The sequence below is a fragment of the Sorex fumeus genome, unplaced genomic scaffold (genome assembly GCF_029834395.1).
Source record: "Sorex fumeus unplaced genomic scaffold, SorFum_2.1 ptg000034l, whole genome shotgun sequence".
In the NCBI taxonomy this organism is placed as follows: domain Eukaryota; kingdom Metazoa; phylum Chordata; class Mammalia; order Eulipotyphla; family Soricidae; genus Sorex; species Sorex fumeus.
Window position 1 is genome coordinate 39,997,734 of NW_026606091.1, and position 17,700 is coordinate 40,015,433.

Sequence of the window (17,700 nt, forward strand, 5' to 3'; positions counted from 1 at the left end):
TCAGGTTAAAAATTATTTCATGAGCTTTTGTTTGGTTTTGGGCTACATCCGGTGATGCTCAGGGATTACGCTTGGCTATGTACTCAGGAATCGCTCCTAGCAGTGCTCAAGGGACCATATGAGATGTTGGGGATTGAATTTGGGAATATGACAATTCTTAAACCATCCCAGTCCTGAGACTCCAATAACTTGATTTCTCTGCCCAAAGGCAATCTTCACGTGACTGAGGAGACAGCCCCAAGGAAAGGTGACCTTCTCTTACAAACGAGTCCCAATTCTGAGGTTGGAGAGCCCTCCTCAGAGATCCAAGGGTCTTTTCCACTTCTTTCTTGGAAGTGGGTACCTGGGTAGAGGCATATTCCTGCTGATAGAGGGAGCATGTGAAAAGCAGTAAGGGGGAGAGGGTTGAAGGGGGTGCCCTGATGCCTGATTACTTCCACCCCACCAGGGTCCTCCAACCTCTCTCTCCTGCCCAGCTGACTGATGTTCTGGGTGTCAGCCATTGGGGATGGTGAGTGTGGGAAGAGAAAACCTACAGGGTGACCGCCAATAACCTAGTTGCACATGATGGTGGCTGGCTGCCAGCCTACCGCCTCCAAGATACTTCCAGCTGGTTGCAGTTCTAAAGTCAGAGGAGCAGTGGCTGTTGGGCTGTTCCAAGGGGATGGTAAGTATAGGGCCTACATGCCAAACTAGCTTCTAACACCCACCTAGATAATAAGCTAAGCCCAAATGGAACTTCTAAAGGCCCCCAGGTCTCAGGCCAGCTGGTGTGTCTAGACTAGCGAAAACAGACCATGCAAAGCTTACTCATCCCTGGCTGAAATACACAGAAAAAAGAGCTTACAAAGCTGTTTCCCTTGTATTATGCCATTTCACCTACCTCATAACCCAGAGGAAGTTTCTGCCATCTCTGACCCTGGGCATGGCTGCTTAGCTTCTCTGTGCCTCATTCCCTCTTTCTAAAGCAAGGAGAACAAAGTACCAGTGTCAATTCCTAGCAACGTGTCCTTGGTGATGCATCAGACTCTCTTGTGCTTCTATTATTTTTTACTCACCAACTGGTGTTCAAAATGAAACTAGGGCTGAGGAGATAGCCCAGTAGTAAAGTGTCTGCCTTCCATAAATAAAGCTCTGGGTTTGGGAGCTTGAACTGTATTAAAATAATAATAATGATAACAATAACAACAGCAACAACAGCAACAGTAGAACCAACCTCATGGACAGTCAGGAAAATCAGATAAGTTCACAGAGCTAATAAGTTAAATCAGTTAAAACAATGGCTGGTTAAAGAGAAAGTGCTGAGAAAATGAGCAACCGAAATTATTAATCACAGGACTGTTATGAGGTTTAATAAAAAACAGTTGACATTTGCCGCATAGTGATCATGTCTAGGGCACTGGGCTCAGTCTTTTGTAGGAATTACCTCATGGATAATGTTGAGTAGACACTGAGGGCAGTACTTAACACAGAGAGTCCTTAGTAAATGGCAGCCACTGTCATTTTAATTTACTCTCTTCCCCATTATACAGAGGAGGAAACAGCTTATAGGCTTAATAACTTGCCCAAAGCTAGAAAGCTAATAAGTAAGAGCACTTAGTCTTGAATCCAGGTCTGCTGGGAAACAGATCTTCATGATCCTACAACTCTCACTGCCTCCAGCACAACCCTCAACGTTTACACAGCAGACAAAACTGGCTTCCCTTCAAGAAAGCTGCTGGAGGACACATCTGCTGCTCAGCTGGAAGCGCTCAGTTGCTCTGCACACAGCTGCCATTGCCACTTAGGCTGGGAGGGGCAGAGATTGCCTCCTGATGGCTTTCTCCCTTCCAGTGCCAAAGGCCAGGCTCCAGCAAGTACAGAAACATGAACGGAAGGAGAAGGGATAACAGACATAGGATTCCCCAAGGAGCTGACTTTATCCCAAATCCAACTATGCCTTCTTCAGGCAAGAAATGGGTTTCCAGATGGGTGGAGTACAACCAGCCCACCCCCAGCTCTGTTCTGCCCCAGTGCCCCCTGCTGAGATTCTGAGTTCTTCCTAAATGCAGTGAAACCAGCCCTCAGCCAGCAATAGCTGGTATGCTGTATGTTATATTGGCAAAACAGTGTTCGCTAATATTTGACTTCTGGACTCTAGACAAGTCACTTCTTCTTTCAAGGCCACTATTCAATGAGTATTGGATGAGTAGAATTGAATCAATTCAATAGGTCTAAATGAGTATGAATGTTTGAGCACAGGGTCCCATACTATTAACACAAGCAGGAGGAATCTAACTACACAGCACATACTCCAGACATGTTCCCTCTCTCACCAGCTGGAATCTGACAGCCCAGAACACCAAGCTGGCCACAGCAAAGTGAGTAAGAACAAGGGAGTGGGGTGGGGGATAATAACACGGATGTGAGATTTTCACCTCCCCCAAAGGTGACTCTGAACAAGAGAAGGATATTTTCCTGACATTTTCTACAACCTTGCTTCCCACAGGAGGTCGAAAGCCAATTGGCAGGAGATGCAAGATGGCAGCCAGAAAACAAGTGAGCAGTGAGCTCACATGGAAACAAAGGACCCATCCTCACAGATACCAAGTATTCTCAGCAGAGCTGCTCCTTGTGCAGGAAAAGGCAAATACAGAGAAGGTCCCAGGAGCAGGGGGTGCGCGGGCTGCCATTATGTGCTCTCAGGAACCAATTATGTTTTCCAAAATTTTGCAAACTGCTTTCAAATCTGACCATTGTTAAGATTGTTCTTGAAATCACATAAACGTAAAGAAATTACATTAAAAGCAATCGTTCTCAAAACTCCTTGCTTTCTAATTACTTTCCTAGATTTTCCTGCCTTCTGCTCTTAAGGTTATTTACATTAAGGATATCTGTCGGAAGCAACTATTGTATGTCTTTCCAAGTCAATGTTTAGTGACACATTGTTTTGTAGTTGTTTTTGTTTGGAGGCCACACCTGGCAGTGCTCAGGGGCTACTCAGTCAGGAGACTGTACAGTGCTGGGCTCAGTCTTCCTACAAGCGTGCACTCAGCCCCCTGATCTGTCTCTTTGGTAGTAATATCAGATTTTAACTTGAAATCAGTCAGAAACTATTTACACCACAGAAATGGGCAAACCTACAAATGAATGCCCCCCCCCCTTGAAGTGCCAAAAGCCAGGCTCCACCAATGACAGAAACATAAAGAGAGTGAGCAGGGACTTCCGGGGAACAGACTTGTCCTGAAGATTCAATAGTGAGAAGTTTCCCAGCACACCACTGGCAGAGATCGCCTCCCCCACTTCCACTCCTACCTTGTTTCAATGCCTCTAGAAGAACTGGGATTTTGTGAGACTTTGTGTTTAATGCAATAGCACAGCAGGTAGGGCATTTGCCTTGCATGCGGCCAATCCGGGTTCGATTCTTCAGCCCCTCTCGGAGAGCTCGGCAAGCTACTGAGAGTATCTCACCCGCACAGCAAAGCCTGGCAAGCTACCCGTGACACATTAAATATGAAGACACAGTAACAACAAGTCTCACAATTTGTTGTGAAACGTTACTGGTGCCTGCTCGAGCAAATCGATGAACAATGGGAGTACAGTGCTACAGTTCTACAGTGTGTTTAATGATCAGGTTATGTTTCCTCTGTTAATTAAATCTCTTTCTACAATTTTGTATTAGAGTGCTTGCAAAACACTTAATGATACCAGAAATACTCAAAGGGCCCATTTCTAAAATGACTCATGATTTTGCTGAAGTGCTTCATGAAGTGTACTATTGGGGAGCCAGAAGGAAGGAGGGAAGGAAGGAAGGAAGGAAGGAAGGAAGGAAGGAAGGAATCAGTCAGAAACTATTTACACCACAGAAATGGGCAAACCTATAAATGAATGTCCTTCTCCCATTGAAGTGCCAAAAGCCAGGTTCCATCAATGACAGAAACATAAAGGGAGAAAAGAAGGAAAGGAGAGATAAGGAAGGGGAGAAGGAAAGAAGGAAGAAAAGAAATTGAAATCTTTTTTGTTCTCTTTAACCTTTAGAACATTCCTGCAAGTATTTAGTTCAATGAAATGATCATTTCACACTTATCATACTCAAAACACAAGGACAGGGTGAGAAGAAAAACAGACTTCTAGTCTCAGGAAGTATGGAGTGTTCCTTCACCATCACACTGACAACTTTGCTGCATGTCTCTTTCAATTAAACCCCCAAACACCCTTAAATCCCCCTTTATCTTTCTGTCCCTCAACACTTGTCAGTTTCAGCATACTATACAATTCGTATTTGATATTTGGATTTACTACCTTTCCTCCCCCTTGAGGATATAAGTCGATTTTGATCTTGTTTATTCTGGTGCCCAACACATAGAAGGTTATCAGAAAAATTTCATCTTCTCTATATTCTTAATAGCTATAAAACATGGTAGGTCAAGTCTTACTTCTATTACACATTTACTATGTGTTCCTAAGCAAATCATTATACCACTCTGAGATACTGATTTTTACACACTCTTTACAATCATACTCCCAGGGTTTGGACAGGCAATCTCTAAAATGGACTATGAAGAATGCAAAATTAATAGAGGCTCTACTGCACTGCACTACACTGTCTTCCTGTTGTTCATCGATTTGCTCAAGTGGGCACCAGTAACATCTCACAACAAATTGTGAGACTTGTTGTTACTGTTTTTGGCATATCCAATACACCATGGGGAGCTTACCAGGCTTTGCCCTGCAGGCAAGATACTCTTGGTAGTTTGCTGGGCTCTCTGAGAGGGGCAGAGAAATCAAACCCAGATCGGCTGCATGCAAGCAAATGCCTTACCCACTGTGCTATTGCTCCATCCCAGAGGCTCTACTAGACATGCTAAATTAGGCATGCCTGCCATGTCAATAGTTATTTCTATAGAAAACTATCTTTTTTTTGCAGCTCTCCAACTCCAGATACCCAATCTCTAAACTCTGCCATATAGTAACTGGATTCCCCAAAAGGGATGAGAAAGCATCCCCTTGCATATGCACAAGTTATGAGAAGAATTGTATGTGGCTGGGAAAATTCTACTGTAGCCAATATCACTGTAAGTGGCACTACTGGGATTACTTTCTTCCTTCTAGATTCCTGAAGATACCACAGAAAGTAAGAATTCACTAGGTGAGGAGATGACCCTTAGAGGAGTGTATCCTCACTTCTCCCTCTCCCTCAATTTCATCCACAATAAACATGCCAAGCTTACCATCCTGGGTTTATGTCTAGAATCCTTCTTCCAGTCCAGTCTTGCCCTATTATCCAGTCTGATCTTCTGACAACCACCTACAAGCTTGAGTCTCACTGTGAGAAGAAACACAACTAGATGTTTCATGTCTTATCCAGGTCTGGCCAGGTGTCCTTAAGACCAAGAGACTCAACATTTTTAAAAGTAATATAATCTTGAATCCTCAGCTTCTTGAAGAACCAAAGAATCCACAGTCACAATAAATTAACCACTTAAGGTAAAGGCATTCGCATCTATATGTTTTTGCACTGTAACCATAGCCCCATTGGCTAAGAATCACCAGTAGGACCTTCTAAACACTGCTTTCGAGGTCCCCCGCAATACATACATACACATAGAGATCACATGGCTACTTCTCCCAGAAGGGAACATAACATGAGGCCCCCATAGCCATGCCCCCAGACTTCGCTCCAAGCTGTTTCACTCAGGGCGCCCCAGAGGAGGGTAGGTGAGAACCCTCCCCATCCCAAGGGACCCAGCCCCAGCAGCTAAAACCTCCACAATCCAATCGCCGCCACGCTCAAGTCTGCTCCCCACATGCTCAAGCCGAGCCTTACATATGATTGAACATATTCCTGGACATCATAAGACAGTCCCTATTCATTCTCCATAATTACCACACCATATTTGATGGGGTTCAGGCAGTAGGCAACAAATTATAGAGGAAAATATACATATTTTCAGATTTATGTACCAAAGTTCACATCACCCAAGCTTTAGCAACATGTTAGTGGGATCCTATAGAATATCTTAATGACCCCCGCCAAAATAGAACAATCTGAACACTGTTTCCTATAAAAACACTTTTTTGTAAGCATGTTCAGCAATTCTTCATAACAGACAATATAAAATATAAAACATATAATTTCGGTTGTGTTTTGGGACAGGGATTGGGGTTGGGGATGGAAATATCCTGAATTTGGTGGTGAGGAGGTATAATGGTGGTGGAATTGGTGTTTGAATGTTAAATGTAATCAAATATTATGAACTACCTTGATCATTTGATCACTTGACTTCCCACTAATCATCAATTTGCTTGAGCGGGCACCAGTAACGTCTCCATTTGTCCCTGTCGCGTGCTAGTGTAGCCCAATGGTGTCTGTTTGCTCTAGGAACACGAAGAGCCTCAAACCGATCGTTCATGATCTTGACGAAGAAGTCTGACCATCTCGTAGGTGGGCGGCCACGCGGTCTTTTGACATCCCGTGGAAGACCAAGATGACTGCCCTCCGATGTCCTGGTGGATCTATCACATCTTCCAGAAAGGCAATGACAAATTCAGGATACTTCCATCCCAAACCCCAATCCCTGTCCCAATGGAGATTATCCATGACTTCTACTCAAATATCTTCGATAGCCATATCCACTTGCCGACATAACAAATTCCACAGGATGGGTATGTCATTCCCAATGTTCTCCCTTCCGAAATCCGACACGTCATTTTGTCAGTAAAGAAACGAACAGCAGCCGGCCCAGACAAGGTCAGACCTGAACACCTGAAGAACCTCCCGTCAGTACTCATCAATACGCTGGCTTGGCTCTTCACACGCTACCTGTCTGAATGCAAGATTCCATCCCAATGGAAAACCAGCAGGACTGTACTACTGTACAAGAAGGGAGACATCCATGACATTGGCAGCTATCACCCGTTCTGCCTATTGTCTGTCATCTACAAATTGTTCACTTGAGTCATCCTGAATAGGATTGGCAGAACACTAGATGAAGGACAACCATGCGAGCAAGCCGGGTTCCACAAAGGATTCAGCACCATCGACCATATCCACACGATAACCAAGCTCATTGAGGTTTCTCGGGAATTCAAGATGCCACTCTGTCTAACGTTCATTGATTTAAAGAATGCCTTTGATTCTGTTGAGACAGAAGCAGTCACTGAAGCCCTAGCCAATCAGGGCATTCAAGCCCAATACATCAAGATCCTCCGTGAGCTGTATTACAGATTCACTACCAGGATCTCACCATTCTACAAGAGGTAATCATTGATGTCAAGAGAGGGTTTTGTCAGGGTGATACCATTTCATCGAAACTCTTCAGTGCCACCCTCCAGAACATCATGCGACGACTGGAATGGGAAGGAATGGGAGTGAAGATAGATGGTTGGCAACTACACCACCTCCGCTTTGCTGATGACATTGTTTAATAACACCAAACATTAGCCAAGCGGCACAAATGCTGGCCGACTTCGACCGTGAGTGTGGAAAGGTCGGACTACAGTTGAATCTTATGAAGACAATGTTATGAGAAACAGCCTCTTTCCTGACGCCCCATTCGCTCTCAATGGAACAACCATCTCCGAATACAACAGCTATGTATACCTAGGTCGAGAGGTCAACATGACAAATGACCTGGCACCTGAGCTGCACAGGAGGAAGAGAGCGGCTTGGCACGTCTTCAAGAGCGTCGAAGAAATAGCTAAGAGGATGAAGAACCTCCAGCTCTGGGCACATCTCTTTGATTCCACTATTCTTCCTGCATTGGCATACGCCTCAGAGACCTGGGCCCTACGCAAACAGGATGAGAACAATATTTGGGTCTTTCAAAGAGGAATTGAAAGAGCTATGCTTGGAATATCACGTTTCACTCAAATGAGAGAAAGAATCCGGAGTTCCGACCTCCATCGACGATCAAGAATCAGGGTTGTGTGAACTACCTTATAAAATAAAAAAATAAAATAAAATAAAATACATCTACAGTGTGTCCAGCATTTGGTAGATAATAAAGACGTTATGCTGAGTGAAATAATTCATTCCCATAAGGACAAATACTACATAATTCCACTCATGAAGTAGCAAAAATAGTCAAAAATCATAATAGGTTGATAGTAGAATGGTAATTCAGGATCTGAAAGGGAGGACATAAGAAGACTCATTATATATTATCTCAAGTCCAGAGCTTTAAGAAGAAAAGATTAATATTTTATCCTCTAATGTTCTGTCACTGTCACTGTCCTCCCGTTGTTCATCGATTTGCTCAAGCGGGCCCAAAAACGTCGCCATTGGAGACTTTGTTGTTACTGTGTTTGGCATATCAAATACATCACAGGTAGCTTGCCAGGCTCTGCCGTGCAGGCGAGATACTCTCAGTAGCTTGCCGGTCTAATGTTCTACCTTTAGATATTGTAATAATTAGCAACACTGAAGGAAAGGTCGGCAAAACCCTCTACAACATTGAAGCTAAAGGTATCTTCAAGGACAAAACACCATTTACCAAGCAAGTGGAAACAGAAATAAACAAATGGGACTATCTTAAACTAAGAAGCTTCTGCACCTCAAAAGAAACAGTGACCAGAATACAAAGACAGTCTACAGAATTGGAAAGGATATTCAGCCAGTACCCCTCTGATAAGGGATAAATACCAAGGATATACAAGGCACTGGGTGAACTCTACAAAAAGAAAGCATCCAATGCCATCTGAAAATGGGTCAATGAAATAAACAGAAACTTTCTCAAAGAAGAAATCTGAATGGCCAAAAGGCACATGAAAAAAATGCTCTTCATCATCAATCATAAAGAGATGCGGATCAAAACAACAATGAGGTATCTCACAGCACAGAAACTGGCATACATTCAAAAGAACAAAAGTGCTGTTTGGATGTGCGGAGAAAGGGACTTTCCTTCACTGCTGGTGGGAATACCTATTGGTCTAGCCTTTTTGGAAAACAATATGGACATTACTCAAAAATTGAACTCTCATTTGACCCGCAATACCACTTCTGGGAATATATCCCAGAGATGCAATAAAGTAACAGTAGAAATAACATCTGCACTTGTGTGTTGGTTGCAGCACTATTTACAATAGCCAGAATCTCAACAAAACCTGAGTTCCCGAGAACAGATGACTGGTTAAAAAAAACTTTGGTATATCTACACAATGGAATACTATGAAACTGTTAGAAAAGATGAAACCATGAAATTTTCATATAAGTAGATCAACATGGAGACAATCATGATAAGTGAAATGAGTCAGAAAGAGAGACCCGATGTAAAATGACTGTACTCATTTGTGGAATATAAAGTAATATACTAGGAGAATAACACCTAAGGGCCAGGAGGTAAGGGTTAGGAGGATCACTCCATGACTTGGAAGCCTATCTCGTGTGCTGGGGGGAAAAGCAGGTGGGATGGAGAAGAGACCATTAAGTAAATGATGGTTGAAGGGATTGCTCAGAACAGTAGATAGGTGCTAAGAGTAGACTATGGACCAAACATGATGGCTGCTTAGTACCTATATTGAAAACCATAACACCCAAAAGGACAGAGAGAGAGTAAGAGGAAATGTGCTTGCTACAGAGGCAAGTGGTAGAAATTGGTGGGGGTGGGCTGGAGTGATAGCACAGTGGGTAGGGCGTTTGCCTTGCACGCAGCCGACCTGGGTTCAATCCTCAGCATCCCATATGGTCCCCCAAGCACCACCAGGAGTAATTCGTGAGTGCAGAGCCAGGAATAACCCCTGAGCATCGCTGGGTGTGACCCAAAAAGCAAAAAAAAAAAAGAAAAGAAATTGGTGGGGGTGACAGGAGGGACACTGGGAACATTGGTGATGGAGAATGGGCACTGGTGGAGGGATGGGCACTTGAACATTGTTGATTGAAATGTAGTTATGAAAGCTTGTAAGTCTGTAACTGTATCTCATGGTGATTCATTAAAATGTGAAAAAAAAATTAGCAACATAGAACCTTCTAGTCAAGTCCAATCTCCCATCTGTTTTTGCGAACAATACTTTATCAGAACATCATCGTGTTTATCACTGAATATGTAATACACAGCAGAATTGGGCATTTGGGTCAGAGACTGTATTGCTCAGAAATCTAAAGTTATTTCCTATCTAGAGAATCTGTTTACAGAGGACATTTGTTGACTGCTGCTTATCGCACCAAAAGGACACATGTTGGCCAGAAGAATGACTAACCCTTAGTTGGGTCTAGACCTACATTCTAAACCGGAGTCCACAAGCCTGGACAGACCTGAGGTAGAGACACGTTTCCATTTAATTGTTCTCCAATTTTTCAATAAGATCAGAACTTCTAGACTCTTAAGAAACTCTGTGAAGCTGCTTGAGACATACAGGGAGGGAAAAGAAGAAGGAAAGAGGCTCTTGTGATGAATATGATTCATTCTTTCTTGAAGTTGTATTGTCTGAGTTCCCCTAATTACCCAAAACTTGGTATATGCGAGGAAAGGACATTGTGTAACATTTACCAAAAAAGCTATGTAACTACAAATTCACATGATATCACTGATATCTAGGAGAATTTTTAAGTTCTCTACCAATTTTCATAGTTTGTGATTTATTATAATGTATATAATATTCTGCATTATTTTTATAAATGCATTTATGAAAAATGCATTGCTTTTATAATTAATTGGGAAAAGCTGCGTTTCTATTTTTTTTTTTAATGACTGGGATAGTGGCGACTCAGGGAAAAGTCGCTTAGGAGACATTTCAACAGGTCAAAAATCTAGGTCATTCTTAACCAATCTCGGTTTATTTTCTTGACCCAAGCCATTCTCAGGAAGAGTTGAAATCTTGGAAGCCCGATATTTTTATGGCATGTTCAGCCACACTGCCCATAAATTGCATTTGTCTTGGCACACTCTAGCCCCCTGAGAATTTCTACATCTTTGAAAGCAATCTCTAAGCTGTCACATACTTTTTTTCCTTACATTTGAACATAGGCTCTTTTCATTCAAACCACAGACATTGGTTTTGTAGTGCAGAAAAACTCAGACAGAGCTGAGTTCAACATGGTTCTATTGCTTAACTGAGCTTGAACCAATCCTAAACCTCTCACCTAACAAATAAATAAATAAGAATAATCTTGCCATTGGGGGAGAAGAAATTCTACACTCTGACCACTTAGCTCTCTTCTCTCCAAAAAGAACCGAACATTAATCAGAATTGTAAGTAGTGACACATGGCTCAATGTACATACAGATCGGTGACTCCTTCATTGTGTCTCCTCTGCTGTTATAACAGTGGTCAGAGGAACTGGTCTTTTTTCAAGTGGAAAGGGGCACCACCATCTTACTCTCATTCCTTTGATATTCCTGAAATAGATGTCGAAGAGTGGTGGCATACTCAGTTTTGGCCTTAACTTTAGAAAGAGGGCAAAGATTTCAAGTGGTTTATTTCATCCTTATCACAAGGATTTACTCTAGGTTTTCAACAAAAATATAGATATTTAATTCACATTTTAGAATTAGTGTAGGCTAATTACAAAACTTGAGACCAGGATATCTTAATCCGTTAAACCATAACTCCTTCCAATACCTGCCTCAGTACAAAGAGGACTGAATAAAACAAAATGGAAAAAAGCACCTAATGTGAACCCAGGTACATAGTGAAAGCTTAGTATCAGTGAATTTTTTTTTCTTCTTATCTTCCCTCCATCCTCTTTCTCTATCTTCACTTCGGTCCTAGAGTTCTCCCTATAATCACTGTAGTATTTGTCACACTGAAGTGTAAATACCAAATTTACTATTCAAGAGTGCCTAGGAAGATTGTGCTGTAATGTTCACACTTATAATTTAATTCCCAAAACCAAGCACCATGCTTGTAGAAAATAACACCTCATATCAATACTGGGCAAACTGAAAGAATGAATGAAAAAAACTAATGATTTACCAGACTGATTCTCTAAATCTATTCTTACGGAAGTATTTCCTATCCAACTTAACAGCATTTCAATCTTTCCTGTTGTTTTGATCAAACATAGAGCTATTGTTTTTTTTTCCCCAAAAAAGTATAGTTAGTTTGATTCCTCTGATAATTCATATACAGTCTTTGAATTAATCCAGTTGGCTCAGTTTATATTCAGAATGCAACCATTTCTCACCACCATCATTACTTCTGTGATGGTCAGGGTCAATACCTTTCCTAGACTTAATTTTTTATACGAAAGCTAAACAAATCCTTTAAAAACATTGCTCAGTTGAGTTACCTCTCTGCTCAAAACATTTCAGTGATTCATTTCAAAACGAAGATAAAACAAACTGGAACCCAGACTCAAAACCCCAGATTTTTAGGCACCAATGTCTTAGCTGTGATTCTCCTTCAAACAGCACAGACTGAGAGTAAAGCTCTTGGGGAGCAAGAATGAGGAACTGGAGATAAAGAAACAAAGGAAAAAAAAAAAACCAAAGTGTTATTCAGTTGGTCACCACTTGGAGCAACTGGAACTTAATCCCAGTGGGACTTTCCAAAGAGGCGTACAGAATGCAATAGGGAGTTGACTGCGATAGAAACTGGGAGGAATAGGGTTGGCATTGTCCGTCAGCTCCCATTCCCCAGTGTAAAGGGCTTCCATACGTTGGGCTGGAGCAATAGCACAGCGGGTAGGGCGTTCGCCTTACAAGCGGCCAACATGGCCGACCCGAGTTCGATTCCTCTGCCCCTCTCGGAGAGCCCGGCAAGCTACCGAGAGTATTCCATATGCCAGACACAGTAATAACAAAGTCTCCAATGCAGACGTTACTGGGCCCACTAGAGCAAATCGATGATCAACGGGAGGGCCTTTACCTTTACCTTACGTGGTGTTAGGAATCCGCCTCTCCGAGCCTCACATGTTTACATGTCAGCAAATCTCCACAGGAAGCAGGGAATGGGGAACGAGGAGAGTAGAGAGAGAGAGGCTTTCAGTATAGCTGAGACAACTGCCCTCAATCTGTACCTGTGCAAACTGGTTATCTCCTCTAACCTCTGTCCCCGCAACAACATAAAGTCTGCAAACATTTTCTATAAAGGGAAGATGGTAAATATCTGAAACCATTAGACTACATACATTTTTTTGTCATATGTTCTTCTGTTAATTTGCAGTCCTTTTTTAAAAAATGGTTTTAAGGGCTAGAGAGATAATACATCGATTAAAGCACTTCCCTTGTACATGGCCAACTCCAGTTCAACCCCTGAATATTGTCCCCTGAGCACCTATAGGAGTTAATATTGTCCCCTGAGCAAAGAGTCAGGAGTAAACCCTGAGCACAGCTGTGTATGCCCCCCCCCACACAAAAAAAGCTAACGAAAATAAATAAATAAATAAATAAATGGATTTTTAGAAATTATTTGTCTCATAAAGACATGTCACAGGCAAATCTTATCAGTGGGCAGCACTAGACCATGCCCTGGCCAAGAGACTATGAACAAGAACATGGCTTCTCTGACTACCTTAATCACAATACTCCTCCTCCCACTCTCTTCCCAACTTCCCTTTTTTCTTCATTTTTCTCTTGGGTATTTAATACTTTCTAAAATATTATATGTAACTTTCACATTTTCTTAGTTTTTTTTTCTGGATATTTTAATATGCCAAACACAGTAACAACAAAGTCTCCAATGGAGACGTTATTGGGCCCGCTCGAGCAAATCGACGAACAACGGAAGGGCCTTTACCTTTACCTCTATTTTAATACAAAGTAAAGCCCTGTGCATGCAGAATGCTATTGTCGTAGCACGAGTGCCCACAATAAATTTTCGATACGTTTTGTTAAGGAAATTGAAATAACACAATGGTATGCTTATGTTTAGCGCTTTACAAAATTATAAGAATTCCTGACACACAATTTTTATTTTTTTGTTTGGGGGCCACATCCAGCAGTGCTTGGGTACCACTCCCAACACAGTGCTTGGGGGAAGGAGGTCCCACCGATGGTGCTCAGGGGACCAGGTGGTACCAGGAATCACACTCAGGGACGCTGTGTGCAAAGCACATGCTTCAATCCTTTGAATCACCATCCTGACCTGGTCCTGGTCCTGCTATGCATGTTATTACACATTTTTGTTTAATCTTCACAATCACCCTTTTAAGTAGGAAAAATAGGAGTGACTTTCTATATTTTTCAGGGGGGAAAGGAGATTTACACATGATAGTAATAGAATAAAAAAGAAATATCATGAACTCTAGGTCACATAAGACTGCCTTAGCAGTTCAGTGTGTCATGAGCATGCATAAGTTGTGTAACCTCTCTGCATTTAGATCCTTATCAGTGAGAGGGAGATAAGAATACTTGCCTTACAAAGCCGTGAAGATTAATTGAAATAATATATTTAGGAAATTTGTACAATTTAGTACTGATATCCTAAATTGACAGCCCTGGGGCAGGCAGAAAGGAGTAAGGGGCAGGAATTGTATTGAAAAGAGGACTTAGATCTTTCTGTGCTACTTCACCAGAGAAAAATACAGTCTATATATTCTACCCTATTCTTTGGAGAAAAGGACTCAGCTACAGTTCATCAGTCCTTTTAGGAACCATTTGTTCCACCTACACCACTGCCCAGTGGCTGTTTTGTTTGACTGGTTAGGCTGGTTTTGTTTACAAGTATGCTAACAGGAACTTTCTCTATGCAGTTCCTATATTGCTTGTTGTCAGTTGACTTATTCTCACTTATGCATTTATTGAACTTGACTGGCCCCTACAGAAATTTAGAGTTCTGTCCTCCCAGTTTAAATATTTGGGACTTTGATGAGACTTGTTTTTAAAAGTTCCTTTTCTTGCTGTTGCAATAACCAGAGATAGCCCACACATTCAGTCTTACGTAGCCAGTTGTGGTTGTGGTATGTGGGACACACGTTTAGCTGTGGCACTCAGTCAAAGTACTATGGAGATCACCAAAGGGAAGCAGTTCCAAACAACAGAGCACTAAGCAAATGTGGGTGCTGAGAATCAAACTCAATGCTTCAGACTGGCAAGAGGACACTTTGCTACTGAACCATCTTCCCAAAGTGTTTCATATAATAATGAAATCAAAATTTGGTTCTTGGCAGCACCATTTATTTAATCTCTCTCTCTGAACTTCATTTAACTTAACAATAAATTTTATTTATTTATAAGCAACTGGCATATTTTTACATCCAAAACACACAAAATTCCCTAAAGAAGAACATGTAAGCCCTGAGTTTACAAGACTACCCATGTAGTCTCAGTTTTTATTTTTCAAAGATTTCTGCAGTTGTAAAAATAAAGTGAAGAGCCAATTCTGTTGACTCTAAAGGTTGTTGTCTTATAGAATACAATAGAAACCTCAGCATTCCAAAGCAAAGCTTCCAATCCATTAATTAAAAAAAAATGACCCCTGTCATTTATGGTAATTAGTGTCCAAAGATCTCCCCTCAAATGATGCACCACTCTGATATTTACCCTCTCTATTAAATCTAGGCAGACCTAAACTAACTTCTATCAATAATTGTGGCCAAAGTGATGCTACACGTTTTTTAAGACTAAATTATAAGAAGTGAGGTTTTCTTTGAGAAAGTTTCTGTTTATTTCATCTCCCCATTTTCTAATGGGATTGGATGTTGTCTTCTTGTAGAGTTCAACCAGTGCCTTGTATATCCTTGATATAAATCCTTATCAGAAGGGTATTGGGTGTATATCCCTTCCCATTCTGTAGACTGTCTTTGTATTCTGTTTGCTGGAGATAGAGAAGGGACCACTAAGCACTGATGCTTGGAAGGCTCATTCAGGATGGGAGATGCATGCTGAAAGTAGCCTATTGAACAAACATGATAGCCAACTGCTACCTATATTGCAAACCATAACATCCAAAAGGAGAGAGAGAGTAAAGGGGAATGTGTCTGCCACAGAGGTGGGGGGTGTGTGGGGAGGGGGTGATGGTGTAGGGGTGATGGGAGAGATACTGGGAACATTGGTGGTGAAGAATGGGCACAGGTGGAGGGATGGGTACTCTATCATTGTATGACTGAAACATAATCACGAAAGTTTCTAAGTCTGCAAAAAAAAAAAAAAAGCAGCACTGTACCTTTCATTTGGTTACACTGAAGGAAAAGTTCAAGGAAAAGCCAGCCTTCATTTTAGAATTGCGCCTATTCTTGGACAACTCTACTGGGAAGTCTAAGCTACCCAGAGAGCATAAAAACTTAAGTCCTTGGTAGACACTTCCAGATTTGCTTCCATTCAATAATCAGCCCAACTTGCCAGAGAATGAAGTTTTTTGAATGTATATCTTCACTCAAGCTCTCAGATGGCTATTTCCACCCAGCTGTTGACAAACCACAACTGAGGACTTTCCCTCTGAGTCCAGAATAATGAAAGGCAATAAAGAGACTTTTGTTTCAAACTATCCTATATTAAGAAAACTGGACATGCAGAAAGAGATCCAAACAGGATTGGGCATATCACTGTTGCCTGTCTGGAATACCTGAAGCCACCTGGCCGGAGGCATATTTCTGTTTCCAGTATCACTGATGGGAACTTGTGCCCAGAAGATATTGTTCCTAAAAAGGTAAGGGAGGATATGTAATTGCATAATTCTTGGAAAAAGCTGCCCCATAACAAAATTTCCAGGGGTCTTCTATAAAGTCTTCAAACTTCTCCAGTTAGTTCTACCGAACAAAAGTCTGACAGCGTGGCTAAGCTAAAATATGCCTGTGGATTCATTGCTAAACTGTACGACACAGGCTTACAGTAGAAAATAGTGAACGATAACCAACCCTTGACCTTGGATTATAAATCTGACTTTACTAAGCAGAGGAAGATAGAGGAAGTACAGGAGAGGTGGTTTAGAAGTAACATAAAGACAGTAGTGGGGGGTAAAAGACACTTTGGTGGTGGTGAGATGCAGTAACTTTGTATCAAAACTAAAAATATTAATACTATTGTAAACTAAACTATAAAAGAAAGAAGCTATAAATGAAAGAAAATCAAGGGCAACATTTTAAAAAATGTAAAGACACAGAAACAGAAAATTTTATCATTAACTGGCCTACACTGTGATAAATTTAAAAGAATAAAGAACACAAGATCTGATAGCTAAATATAAAATGATAAGAGATTTTTATGTTTGTGCATGGATATGACTCAGTAATAAAGTATATACCTTATATGTATGAGACCTGGGTACCACACATATACTCATAAACACACATACGCACAATTAAAAATATTTTAGATAAAATAAAGGTAAGTAACTAAATAAAAACATTAAATTGTGGTATTTGTAATGTGTCTAGAAATAAAATCTGATAACAATGATAGAAGTAAATAAATGGAAATATATTAAGATTCTTAACATATGATATAATGGAATGGCATAATATTAATTGAGAGTAGACTGTAAAGTTAAAAAGGTTACTATAGATCCCAAGATAGTCAATCAAATGACTCAACAAAATTATAACTGTATAGAATAGCTATAATTGGTTGCTGTAGACAACAAAAGAGAAAATTGTTTTTTAATATCAGTAAATCTAAATGAAAACAGAAAAGAAAGAAAAGTTAACAAAAGAGTCAAAGAGAAAAACTAAAAACAATGAGGTGGTAGATTTTAACATAAAAATGCCAAAAATCATATTAAATATAAATGGCCTAAACACTTATTTATAAGACCCAGATTATCCAATTTGGTTTAAAAAGCAAATCTCAGCTTTAGTCTTTATAAAAGAGACCCACTTCAGAGGAGAAAAAATATATACGTCAA